At 34.6% G+C, this 14,616-nt stretch overlaps 1 protein-coding gene across 2 annotated transcripts in view; it reads left to right on the forward strand.

Moving 5' to 3' along the window:
• Positions 1 to 14,616, forward strand: part of STRN (striatin) — a 149,778-nt gene that overhangs the window by 88,701 nt on the left and 46,461 nt on the right. The window lies entirely within an intron of this gene.

The raw sequence follows: 14,616 nt of genomic DNA on the forward strand, positions 1-14,616 counted from the left end.
GTAGAGCATTTGCTTGCTTGCATGTAAATAAATTACATTGGCATTTTATGTTTATACTCAGGCACATACCTAAAATAACTGGTCATATGTGAATATACAAAGGCATTAGACGGGAAAATCTTCCTGTAATTTTTAACTTGGGGTGACAGAATTCAAAGCTAAATTAAATACTGAACCTTGGTTTTAGTTTTCAGAAACTTACCTAAATTGTGAACTTGTTTGAAAAGTAATGTGTTTTTTCAAATATCAGAAGTGCTGTTAGAGGCAGCAGTATGAATGTTTAGGAACTATTGAAGTCCAATTCAAATCAAATGCAGTAAATTAAACACCACTACATATTCATACACACATAGAATAAGCAAAACTACAATGTTGGGTGATATGTATTAGCTTTAACAGTTAATTTAACTAAATAAGTTTAAATTGGGTATATTTATTACAAACCAGTATTTTTATTAGTAAATATAATAACACACTTCCATATTGGTTATTTAAGTAACTATGCTCCATTTTAAAATTAAAATAGGCTCTAGTCTTTTCATCAGAAATGGTTGAAAGTCCTGTATTCCAATAAATTTACATTTTCCCCCCTTGTAGGATTATACTCAGCTTTGCAGAGTAAGTTATTCTTGTTTGTAAGCCTATATCTTTTGCCTTTCTGTGGTATTGTATTTCAAGATCTACTCTCTTTTGTGGTAGAAGCTGTCAGATCTTGTTTGAGCTTGATGATTGTCACTTAGTATTGGGCCACTTCTCTCTAGCTGTAGCCCTTTTTTTCCATTGGAGAATTCTTCTCAAAACTTTCATTTTGAGGAAAGGTCCCAGAGGGAAAGTCTTCTGCCAGCTTTGCTTCTGACTCTGTAGACTTTGCTACCATGTTCTCATGGAGGCACTTCCTCCTATCCTCTTCAGTTCTTCTTAACAGGTTCTCTTCCTATGAGAACAGAAGCTCCTTGAGGGTAGGAACTGTCTTTCTTTTGGTTTGTATTTGTATCTCTGCCCTCCCCCACCCTGTGTTTAGCACAGTGTCTGGCGCAACATTAGTATTTAAATGCTTGTTAACTGACCAACTGACTGACTTCACTTGGAAGCTCTGGATTTTGGCCATGATATTCCTAGGACTTAGACTTTGGGGTTTTCTTTCTTGAGGTGATGAGTGGATTCTTTCATTGTCCTTTAATTTCTAGTCATTCTGGGCAGTTTTTGATTTGGCTTTTTGAAATACAGTAAACATTTTTTTTTATCATGGTTTTCAGGAAGTCTAGTAATTCCTAAATCATCTCTTCCTGACTCATTTTTTAGGTCATTTGTTTTTTATATTAGATATCTTTGATTTTCTAATATTTTTTCTATATTTTGATTTTGTTGTAATATTTCTTGCTGTCTTAGAGAATCATTGATTTTCCTTTGATCTCTTCTGTTTTTTAGGGGATCTATTTCTTGGGTAAGTTTTATCATTTTGTTTTCTAAACTACTCACTCTCCTTTCAGTTCTTTCCTCTAGAGCTTTTATTTATTTATTGTGATTGCTTTATTTCTTCTAGGTATTCATGTAGGACTTTTGGAAAATCAGTTTTTTCTGTGAGTCTTTGCATTTGTTAAAGAATTACTTGCTTCTTTTGGGTGTTCTTTAGATTTGAAATGATTTTTTATATTGGTCAGTGTGTTTTTTTTAATTGTTTATTTTTACTCATTTCTCTTACTTTAGTTCCTGAATTGGAGCTTTGTGGCCAAGCTTTGCCCCCATTTGTGCCTTTCAGGGAGGGTGATCACTTTTGGGTGTTTTTGGGTGGTTTGCCCTGCCTGGTTTTGCTCTAATTTCCTATACTAACTTCCACTGCCAGGGTTGGGCCTGCCTGGATTTTTGAGATTCAAAGTGCTGGATTTTCAGTGTCCTCTATGTCATAGGAGAAGCTGGTACTAGGGACCCTGAAGCTCCTGGGCGTGAGTTATCCTGGTGTGAACACTGCTGATCTCTGTGCTGGTTAGTACTCACTGCTACTCCCTGGAACTTCTTAGATCCTCACCTTGGGGCTTTATGACTATACTGGGCCTATGACTCTGAACCTTTTTTGGGTAGGTCTCTACTCTTTCTGCCTCTGGATGCTAAGCCTTATAGCTGACCTACACTTTTCCTGGCCCATCTCTGGTCACACTGGAAAACTATGCTGAACTGTGCTGAAAACTGGCTTTGTTGGCAGCTTCCTTTCTTTATGTCCTTGGCCGTTTGGCCAACCTCTTGTACATATCTGGAGTGGACACAAGTCACTTAGTATAGTTTCTCTTTGACTATCTTGAACATTCTTTACTCTGGTATGACATTCCTTGGTATGTAGGCTCTGGATCATCTGCCTTCTGTTCAGGTAGCCATTTTTGCTACGCTGCCTTATTTTCTAAGCTTCCACTCATCATTTTCTTTACCTTTAGTTGAAACCAGTTAATGTAGGGTTAAAATTCACACTAAAAAGACACCTCTGAATCACAAGTATGTTATCCTTGTTTTTACAGTTACAGTTTTAGTATTAGTTAGGATCTTAGAAGTCATCTAACATAAACTTTTATTTTGCAGATGAGGAAATGAGAGTACAAAATGGTAAAGGTCATATAAGTATTAGAATTATGAAGCTTATCATTTCAATTCAAATATTTGTCTACTTAATACAACTTCATTTAGTAAGAACATGACATAATAGCCTGTAGCCCAGGTGTTAGTTCTATACAGAATTCTAAAAGGTTACTCTAGGTAAAGTAAAAAACTGAAAGAGTTTTTAGAAGTCAGCCCTACATAGAAAACTTGGTCTAAGTGCTAGTAATCTTCTATGTGAATAGCATTTTTTAGAGAAAAAAATGTACTTTCCTTTTTCACTCAACTTGAAAATTTTGAAAAACATGCTTTTTCCTTTCAAAATAAAAATTATTTAACTGACAAGAAATGGAAAATTTTGGTTAAGAGGGTCTAATAATTTTGAAGTAAAAATGGAGACGTTTTAACACCATATCTTTTAGACAGTGTCAAATAAAAATAATTAAAATTCAAAGAAAAGAAATATCCCACTTATGTTATTATGAAACGTTCCAGTATTGCCAGGTTTCTAGAAAATTTGTTTCTGGTCAGCCAGTTATTCTGCTGGGACTTTTAGTATATGTTTATGATGCCTAAGGATTCTTATTGGATATTTTCATTACTTTTTTTGTAGGGCTACTCTTTGTTCGTTAATATTCTCTTGACTGGTTCTAAATTTAGTTTACCTCTTTCCTTTGAGAGATTGGCTGACAAATATTTTATTGATTGGTATTACTCATTGTCTCAGAATCAATAGGATTAGAATACCATTTAAGCAGACATAGCTGTTCTTTCCTGATACAGATACATTGAATCCTCCTTCAACTCTCATATCTCTTATGCTCTGTAATTTCTAAATATACTAAGAACCTACTTTTAGGAATCTGATATCTATTATATATGATCTTAACCTTTTTGTAGAAGCTATCTTGTAATCTTTTTGTTTGTTGTTTTCCTTTTTTGTCATGTCTGACTCTTCATGGGGTTTTCAGTCATGAATGACTCTTTTGGGTTTTTCTTTGCAAAGATACTGGAGTGGTTTGCCATTTCCTTCTCTAGCTCATTTTACAGATGAAGAAACTGAAGCAAACAGGGTTAAGTGACTTGTCCATGGCCACACGGCTAGTAAGTGTCTAACGCCACATTTGAATTCAGGCCTTCCTGACCCCAGGCCCAGCACTCTATTCCCTTGTGCCACCTAACTGCCCCATTATAATTATATATCCACCGAAAAAAGATTATGCCTATCTTAACAGCCTTCTCTTCTGTTAGCCTTCCTGATCAACTATTGATTCACTTGAACTTTTTAGGCTATAATATGGTCAACATATTCACTAACTTTCCTTAAGGAACCATACATTTAAGTGTATTATTGTTCCATTTTCATCAGTAAGTATCTTAAATACTTAGCCAGATTTTCTTAGCCATTGGTGACTCTCTTTCCCTATGTAGTATTTACTTAAGTGTGTAGATCATGTTATCCTGAGTCCAGAATCCTGTATTTCTACATATGTCCTATTGATTTAAGAGCAGTAATTGACTGTAAATTTTCCCATGGTTGTGAATGACTGTGTGCCAAAGTATTTCTGTTAAGGAACTATGTGTCTGCATATTAAAGACTTAGAATACAACTATCCCAAAAGGATTAAAAATCAGATCACACAGAGGGGGGAAAAATAGGTGTGGGCAGGCTGTAACATAACCAATAGGGAACTTCAAAGAATAAGAGAAAATGAAGTCATCAAAGAATTGTATAATAGGAAGGGATGATGGACTGATCTCATGTCAGGAGAAAGGGATCACAAGTAGAGTGTCAAAATATTCTGTTGGTATCATAATAGCATTGCAAGACAGTAAGGAATGACTCCAGCATTTTGAGTGGACCATCTCTGTTGAACTTGAAAACATGGACAAGAGTTACACAGAATGGGTTGCTATTTTGGGCCAAACCAGATTCAAGCTGGTCAAGTGGTTGAGATTTAGGATTGGAATGAATTGAGGTGTTCAGTAACTAGCTAACACACCACAAAAAAGTTTGCTTGACAATAGCATGGAAGGGATATCCAAAAAAGATGCAGTATTGATTTAATTAGGTATATCTTCCTTGGCTCCATTTTTTTATCATGATCCCATCCAAGTCAGCAGTGTTTGTCAAGCATGAAGATCACTCTGATTCCTCCTCTTGTGCTCTGCTTTTTAACTCAGGTGGTCAGAAACTACATTAACCGTTCATGTCTTGGTGTCCTGAACTAATTCTCAATCACAGTTTCATTACTTTTTAAGGAAAATCTAGTCTAGTATTTATGGGATAGTTGTTGCTCCCTACACATTCCACTCTATGGTGAAAACATTGTAAAGATCCTTTTTTTTTTTAAATAAGTTTTTATTGATATCATCTCTTTCTGTTTCTTACATCATCTTAGGTTATCTCAATTATTCTTTCCCCTCACTCCCAGAGAACTGTTCCATATAACAAATGATAAATTTTTAGAGAGCACAACTTATCAATACATTGAAATAGTCCAAAAACATGTGCAATGTTTAATACCTGTCAACCACCCACCTCCACGAAGGGGTGTATTGGAGTGTCCTTTCATATGTCTTCATTTGAGTCCTGTTTGATCTTTATAATTTTGGTACATTTACTTTTGATTTTTTTGGTGTGTAATTGTTCTTTCCTTTTGCATTGTTTTCGTTACTGTGTGTATTGTTTTCTTGGCTCTGTTTGTTTCAGTCTGCATCCATTCATATAGATTTTTCCATGCTTCTCTATATTCATCACACACATCTTTTCTTACAGCACAGTAATAATCCTGTTACATCCATATGCCACAGTTTCTTTAACCATTCCCCAACTGATGGGCATCTACTTTTTTTTTCTAATTCTTAGCTGTCACAAAAAGTGCTGCTATAAATATTTTGATGTACATAGGAACTTTCTTCTTATCAGTGGCTTCCTTGGGGTATAAGCCCTCTGGTTCAAAAGGTATAAACATTTTAGTAACTTTATTTGCATATAACCCAACCACAGCATATTAATGTGCCTATCTTTCCACAACTCTTCCAACATCAACTTGTTGCCATTTTTTTATCATTTTTGCCAATTTGCGGGGTGTGAAGTAAAACTTCAGGATTGTTTTGATTTGTATTTCCCTTAGTGATTTGGAGCATTCTTTCATGTGGTTGTGAATACTTTGCAGCTTTTCTTTTGAGAACTGTTTGTTCATATACTTTGAACACTTATTTATTTGGGAATTTATATGTGTAGATACATATATATGTATACGATATACATATAAATATGTATACATATAGATGTATGTAGATATATATAGCCATATATGTATGTGTAAGTACATGCTTATACATACATGCATATGTCCATAGTTTTCCATATACACACATATCTGTATATACCCACATATATCTCTAATAAGGGTTTAGTACCTAATATGTACATACCTACACATGTGTATGTATGTATATATGTATGAACCCTTATCAGAGAAATTTGATACAATTTTTTTGTATTTTGCTACTTCCCTTTATGCTCAATGTATTTAATTTTGTTTATACAGAAGTTTTTCATTCTCAAGTAATCAATGTTATCTTATTTGGTTAAGAATACATTTCCTACCCATAGCTGTGAGAAGTTTGTGATTTGTTTCTCTTCTGATTATAGTACAATATTAAGGTTGTGTATCCAGTTAGAATGTATTGTGGAATAGGATGTATGGTGTTGGTTTAAGACTAATTTTTGCCGTACAACTTTACAATTTTCCCAGCAGTTTTTATCAAATAAGGAGTTTTTTTCTGAAAATTTATGTTTTCTACTTTGTCAAATACCATTATTGAGTTCTGTTATTTCTGATTCTCCCATGATGTTTTAGATCCTTTGCATTTCCAAATGAATTTTTATATTATTTTATTAAGTTCTATAAAGTATCCTCTTGGTAATTTGATACAGCATTAAAAGTGTAAATTAATTTCGTAGTGTTGTCATTTTTGTGAATATGGCCTAGCTTTGAGCCCTGAATAGTCCCCCAGTTATTTTAGCTGGGTTTTTTTTTTTTTCCTTAAAGGAGGCCTTTGTAGTTGAATTTATATAAGTCTTTTGTGTGCTTTGGTAGATTTGATAAGTGGAACCCCAGGTATTTTATGCATTTTTTAGTTATTTAGAGTAGTATTTTCCTTTCTATTATTGTTTCTTGTGTTTTGTTATTATATAGAAATGCTATTGATTTCTAAGGATTTATTTTGTAGTCTGCAACTTTGTGGAAGCTGTTAATTATCTAAATTAGTATCTTTGCTGATTCAATAGGATTCTACAAGTAAGTCATCATCAGCAAATAAGGATAGCCTTACCTCCTCTTTATCTATCTCTATTACTTTGATTTCTTTGCCTTATCCTATTGCTGTTGCTGTTATTTCCAGAAATATATCAAATGATAGTGGGGAGAGTGGGCAACTTTGTTTCACCTTCGTGTTTATTGGGAAAGGTTCTAGGATATCACCATTGCATATGATGTTACTTTTAGTTTGAGATAGATGCTTTCCATGATATTAAAAAGTGTCCCTCTATGCCTATACTTTGTAGGATTTTTAGCATAAAAGATTGTTGTACTTTGTCAGAAGCTTTTTCTGTATCTATTGAGATGATCATGGGGTTTTGAATGTTTTGGTTTTTAATGTGATTAGTTATTTCCTTATGTTGAACCATACTTGCATCTCTTATATAAATCTCACTTGTTCATAATGAATGATTTTTTGTATAAATCTGTAAATCTTGTAGTCTCTTTGACAGAATTTTGTTTAAATTTTTTGAGTCAGTATTCATTAATGCTACGGGCCTATAATTTTCTGTTTTATTTTTCTGTGGTTTAGGTATTAGGATTATATCTGTCTCATTAAGGATTCTGGTGTAGTGTTTTCTTGCTTAGTTTTTGAGAATAATTTGTTAAGTACAGGTATTAACTGTTCTTTGAATGTTTATTAGATTTCTCCTATGAATCCATCAGGACCAGAAGTTTTTTCTTTGGCAACTCCTTTATGGCTAGATTTCGATCCTTGTCTGATGGTGATTTCCTTGGCAGCTGGATATCAAAGCTTCTCAGCTTCTTCTGTGCTGGGCAATTCAAGATTCATCAGCCTAGATAAAAAAATTTCTGGGCAGTTGGGTTATTTAAAATCTCTACTGTGGGTATTTTATGTTTTTGAAAGCATTTCTCTATTTCTTTTGCATACTCAGTTTTGTTAACATGTATTATGCATAATATGTTCTATTCTTTTTATTTCTTCTGTTTTTTTCTGTGATTTTACCTTGCTCATTATTTCCCATTTTATTGATTTGATATTCTCTCTTTTTAATTAAATTAGCTAAGAATTTATCAATTTTATTTGCCTTTTCAAAGAACTAGATTACAGTGTTTTATTTTAATTTTATTTGTTGGCTTTCTCATTTTTAAATGTGTGTTTAATCATTTTTAAAAGTTTCATTAATATATGTTCATAAGGATATTGTTTTCCCCCAAGGACTGCTTTAGCTCTATTCCAGAAATTTTGGTATATTGTTTTATCATTATCATTTTCTTTCATATAATTGATTTTTTTATTTGTTCTTTTGCCTACTCATTATTTAAGATTTCATTCTTATGTCTCTATTTGGGTCTGTATCTTTTGTTTGTGGTCCTTGAACTAATTGCTGTTTTTATTGCATTATGTTCTATAAATTATTTATTATGTCTGTCTTTTTACATTTGTTTGGAATGTCTCTGTACCCAGTTCTTGGCCAGTTTTTGAAAAAGTTCCATGAGGATGCAGAAAAATATGTATATTCTTTTGCTGTCTCATTTAGAAGATGACATAAGTCTTTTAACTCTAGTTCCTCCAGAAATTTGTCAATTCCATATTTTCCCTACTGTTTCTTTCTTTTAGAATTATGCAAAACTGAGAGAAGAATATTGAAGTCTCTTGTCAATGTTGTATTTCTGCTTATGTCTTTATGCAGCTCAGATAAGATTTTCCTCTATGAATTTAAATACTAATTTCATAAAGTCATTTGGAGCATTTAAACTTATTACTAAGGTTGATTTGTCATCTGTGGTTCCTTTCCAGCATAATATGTTTTCTTTGTTTATCCCCTTATGTTTTTTTGAATGTTTGTTTTTGCTTTTTTAGATAGTATGATTGCAACTCCTACTTTTTTGAATTAACTTGACACATAGTACAATTTTCCACCTCCCTCCCATGTTTGTCTTTATTTTTAAAATGTATTTCTTTTAAGCAACAGAATTGTAGGATTTTGTTTTCTTATCCAGTCTGTCCCTCTTTTTCTTTTTTATTGGATCGTGCAATACATTCGCATTTAAAGTTATCAGAGTTAAGTTTACATTTTCCTTCTGTCTGTAATACTTTTTATTCAAATTTTGATTTTCCCCCCTCTTCTTCTGTAAACATAGTACTAGGTTCCTTAATATACTTTCCTTTTTTGTAATGTAATCTCACCAAAAAAACAAAAACAAATTTAAAAAACCATTGATTCACTTGTAAACAAGGTGTTGCCAGATTCTCTCTATAATGCTTGTCCCTCCTCTTTCCACTGTTACCTCCACCAAACTTCCACCTTTACTCTGGTCTCCTTGTGTAATTTAAAAACAAGCTTTTTATTGGTCTTTCTACTGTCACTCTGTTGCTGTCCTTGACTGTTGCATTTATTCATTTCTCTTGCATTTCTGTTGTTTGGGGTGTTTAAGACATAAATAGTCTCTTCAGTACTCATTTTCTTTCTAAAAAATGTTTAAATGTCTAAATGTTTAAAATGCCTCTTAATTATTGAACTCCCATCTTTTTTCAGGTATAGTTAGGCTCACATTTGCATGGTATGTCATTCCAGGCTGCATCCTGAGCTCCATTGCTTAGAACACATTGTTCCATTCCCTTCTATGTTTTTGGTGTTACAGAATAGTCATGTGTTATTTAAATTTCCTTTATCCTGATTGCTTGTAGAACTTGCTTCTGAATTGAATTGTTCACTTTGACCACTATGTGTCTTGGAGTTTGCAGCCTTGTTTTCTTCTCCTCTCCTCTCCTCTCTTCCCCTCCCCTCCCCTCCCCTCCCCTTCCCTCCCCTCTCCTTTTTTTTTCTAGAGGAGATTTTGAATTCTTTCAGTTGGTATTTCATTTTCTATATTCAGAAGTTCTGGGTAATTCTTTTCTATTATTATTTCCTGCATTTTGGTGTTAAGGTTTTTTTGTCCTGTCATGTTCTTCTGGGAGACCTATGATCCTTTGGTTGTCTCTCTACATGCTGTCTTGGAGATCAGTATGCTTTGCTTGCATAGTGAACATATATTTCTTAAATGTTTGTTTGTTTGTTTGTTTGTTTTTTGCTCTCTTATTCTAGACTGACTTCTATATATTTCCATTCCTAGTCAATTATTCTCTCTTTTGTTTCTTTGGTGAGATTTGCCATCATAAATTACATTTTTTCTATTCTGCCCATTATTTTGTCCATTATATTTTCCACGTTTTCCTCACATTCACAGGAGCCTTTGCCTCATCAAGTATTAGATCACTTTCCCTCATTTTGTAGTATTTTTTTGTAGATGCCTGAAAACATTTACTAGATCTGCCAGCCATGTTTCCTTCTGTTCTTCATGTTTTCCCTGTTGATTTATCTGTTTATGTTTAAGATCTTTTAGTTTTCTCCTTTCTGACATTCGGTAATTTCAGCCTTTCCCCTCACTCCTGATTTCCTCCTATTTACTTTCTTTCTCTGTGCCTTCTGATGGTGATTTTCTTGGCAGCTGGATATCAAAGCTTCTCAGATTCTTCCTGTGCTGAGCAATTCAGGATTCACCAGCCTAGATGTACCCTGTGACTTTTGGTTCATTATTGGTCAGAACTGGCCCCAGAACTGGTGCTGTGTTCTTTCCCTCAGACTTAGTGGAATGCTGTACCATCATCCCCCATACCTATGGTTCCCCCCCCCCCCCCCTTAGTTCTCTGGCCTGGCACTTGCAATTCTGAGCTTTGTGTTTTGGGGTTGGGGCCCCAGCCGGCTTTTGATCTTGAAGGGCTGTGGTCACCCTAAACTGTCTCTTGTGGCCTGGGCAAACTTCTGCAGCCTGGAGCCAAGGTCTCCATAAATGGCTAGAAAAGAATGAGCTGAGGAATTGTGGTGTTGGGGTAGGTTTTGTTTTGTTGTAAACCTATGTCAGGTTTTTGGATATGCCGTTGCAGCCCAGGACATGAAAAAGGTGAGCTCATGTGAGTGCCTCAAGGTCAGTAAAATTTAGTTCATGAGTTTGAGGGTTTTTTTAATTGTCTTGGATTTTGAGTGTCCTAGCCCATGGCGGCAATTGAACTTGCTTTATCTTTGGTATGTAATTTCTGTTTTGGAGAGGTTTGAGTGGTAGTAGGAATTATAGAAAACGTCTAGTCCTCCAGTTTGTTGCTAGGTGACCTGGAAAACCAGTAATCTCTAATTGCCAAATCCAGTGGCCCTTTCTTAATCTTCATTCTCCTCAACCTTCCTTCACCCTTGAGTCTAAAGGTCATCTAAGGGTTTTCCACTACTTAAGTATCCCTATGGCTTTCTCTGGGTAACCCTGACCTTGTTGTGACATAGACAGCTTATAAGAAAAGCCTAAGTTATTTAAAACAAAAACAGAATGGCAGCAAGCAGTGTTAACAGTCCCTGGAAGGAATAACCAAATATGGAGGAGAATAAATACCAAAAATATGAGATTTTACATCTCCCTTTGGAACACTAATGCCTGGATCTTAATGACATGGTCCATGTGGTAGATCATGTCAAATATTTGCAATTCGTGGCAGGTCTCTGACAGTAATAGTGTAAAGTATAGTGACAGTGACCAAGTGTAGCATCAGGAACATAAGGACCAGAGTTAGATGATAATATTTCTGGCAGTCATTAATCTTCATCGCTGGTTATGGTCATCTATAGTAAGGTAGTGAAGAGGATATTTCATGCAGCCTTTGCTGGTGTTAGGGTCAATAACAAGGCTTACCCTTAGCAAGAGACTAACCCCTAAAGAGCTTCATGGTCAGGAGTTTAACAAGTTTTTGCCCTTTTTTTTTTTTTTTTAAATCTATCCTGATCATCTTGACTCTCCTTATGTGGGACTTAGGAATTATGCAGTTTCATCTCCTCCATGTTGTTAGAAAAAAAAGCACCTGTCAAAGATTCCACCCTTTGGTCCATAGGTGGAGAAGGCAATTATGGGATTGACCACTTGATAGTGTATTGGGAACAGTACAGAGAGGCCTTTCACTTGTATATTATAGTAAACAAAGGATTAGGATTGGCTTTCCTAAACTGGCCATTTCTCTGAGACTCCTGGTGCCTGCCATGAAAGCTAAGAATGTCCATCTCAGAATTGCTGTTTGCCTATCTATGCTCAGGAAAACAGATGCAAACCCTAGGAGGTAGCTAGAGACAGAGGTAGGACATGTGCTTCAGTTGCTTTTTTTGAGCAGTCACCATTTCTACTAGGGTAGAAGGGAGAAGTACCTGTGACCTGTGCTAGGATGGAACCTACCAGGGCCTCACTGACCCCTTACTGGAAGTTCCTTTTATAAAGAAAGTTACATTCACAGTTCTGGAACATTGGTGGAAGCTGTCACTTCTTAAAACTGGTATAACACCCTGCGTCCTCAGCACATGAACTGAAGTGCATTTGGCACATTTGTCCATATCTCCAATTCTGAGAACGTCTCTGGCTTCTAGGGAGGCCCAAGCATTAATCCAGAGAATCCATTTAGCACACTTCTTACACAATACCTAAAATAACAGTCTTCAGCAAGGTCCTAGAACTATAGCTAGTGGGTCTAGAGATTACAATCACTCCCAAGTAAAAGTTATACAAATTCAGCAAACAGCTATTTACATTTGTCATCTTCAAGGCATAGTTCTCAGTGACCCAGAATACTTAAGCATCTGTTTCTAGTTTATGAATGCTCATGAACAGTTTATTTCCTAATCCCTCCAGGTTAATGGGATCTTATCCCTGTCTTATTGATAACATTCAAAATAAATGTCCAGAAGTACCATTAGAAGCACAGTGGCTGTGAGTCCAAGGCTGTCTTATCTGGCAAGCCATTCCCTTAGAGTTCCTCTTTCTTTACATTGCCATTCTACCACTTCATCTACAGGGTCATTCTAATCCAGTCCTGATGATTAATGCCAAATGTTTTGGATTAGGCCTGACTCAACCTGGTCTGGTATTTCAGGTTCAGTATTGAAACAAAATAATATACTCATATGTCATCTAGCATCTTAAAAAGAAATTTACTTAGTAGTATGGAAAGGATAGTTAGCAAGGATGCAATATTGATTTACTTGGATACAGCCATCACTTTTGCCATGATGGCATGCAGTTATTAATTAGTGAAAGACACTAATGTGTCTTTCAAGACTGAAGACCAGACTGACTCCTTTCTCTAGCTAGATTTTTATTCTTTGGTAGCCAGGAAGTTATATTAGCAGTATAAGCCTTAGTCCCGTGTGTCAATTAAATCTTGAAGGATGGTTCATTACCTTTACGAAAAAACTAATCTAGCCTTTCTGGGATTCATACTGTTCCTACAATGATTGCTATCTGCCTCATCAGAGTGATCTTCTGAATCAAATCATCGATCCACTTGAGTATATTTTATGCCTCTTCTTTGTTTTTAATTTACATTTTTCTTAACAAAAATCAATGTCTTTCCTCCTATCCCCACCATTAAAAGAAATAAAAAATAACAACAAAAGTCTTGTTACAAATATGCAGCCAGGCAAAACAAATTCTCATATTGTATGCCAATAACAAGTAGTCATTGTTAATGTGGTCTGGCCTGTTTACACCCATTATGCATCTCATCATCATTATTATTATAGATGGCATTTATATAAAGCTTTAAAATTTGCAAAGAACTTTATATGTGTGATTTTATTTGATCCTCACAAGAACCCTGTGTAGTAGGTGGTGTTATTAACCCCATTTTAAAGATAAAGAAACAGCATGAGAGAGATTAAATGATTTGCAAAAGATCACAAAGCTAGTGTGTATAAATGTATGAGACAAGATTTGAAATGGGTTCTTCCTAACTCCCAGGTTCAGCACTTTGCCCATTATGCCACCTAGTGGCCACAGAGCTTCTTTGTGCTTTGGGTCACATGAAGTGCTTATTTGATTTGATTCTTCAGAGATTCTGATGTAGTGATGGAATATTGGATGTGTGTCTATAACCAACTTATTTTCAAGTCTGTAGTTTTTTTCCATCACTAATGGTTTTTCTCCCTTGGAATATAATGTGATGATGGATTTTGAAATATAAGTCATCACTACTTAAAATTAACCAGCAAAAAATATTTTGCACATGTTGCTATTTGAATATAATAGAAATATTAAAGCTTAACTATGATGGGAGGGGAAAATTTTTTTGATTTGTTTAAAAAATAATCCACTCACACTGAAAAATTTCCTTGGTTCTGATTAGTAATTGAGTTAATTTTATTTATAATCTGGGTTGGGCTGATTGTTCTGCTCTTTCCTTTCTTTTTGATAGAAGTTAACCAATGTGATTCTGATACTGAAAATTTTATGGTTAGAAGAATTTGAAGATAGAGTATTTTTGTGAAAGTTTTTCCTGTTCTAACAGAGAGCAGTTTCATTGACTGTGTGGACTTAATTGTCATCATTTGACTTTATTGTTTTAAAATAAACTATTCCTTTATAAGCATTTTAGCTTTTTGCATATTTTAACCTGTATCCAGCAATCCTAGTGTAAAGAGTCTCATTCTTAAAAATTCTTATCAAACTTAGTGAAATTGAAATATTTCAGAATCTTACTTGATTTTTATAGCTTATTTTATTTACTTTCAATAATGAAAATAGACTTCAGTTTCACTATTTGAAGTCACTTGTTTTTCTTTCTCCTTTCAGTTTAATTTTTTCCTTTGAATTTTTTAATCAGAATTTAACACCAAATAAAATGAGCACTATGTTTATAGTAAAACAAACCAAAAAAAAGGATTGTACATGTCTT

This window comes from Vombatus ursinus, unplaced genomic scaffold (assembly GCF_900497805.2).
Source record: "Vombatus ursinus unplaced genomic scaffold, bare-nosed wombat genome assembly UNPS02009062.1, whole genome shotgun sequence".
NCBI classification, from domain to species: Eukaryota; Metazoa; Chordata; class Mammalia; order Diprotodontia; family Vombatidae; genus Vombatus; species Vombatus ursinus.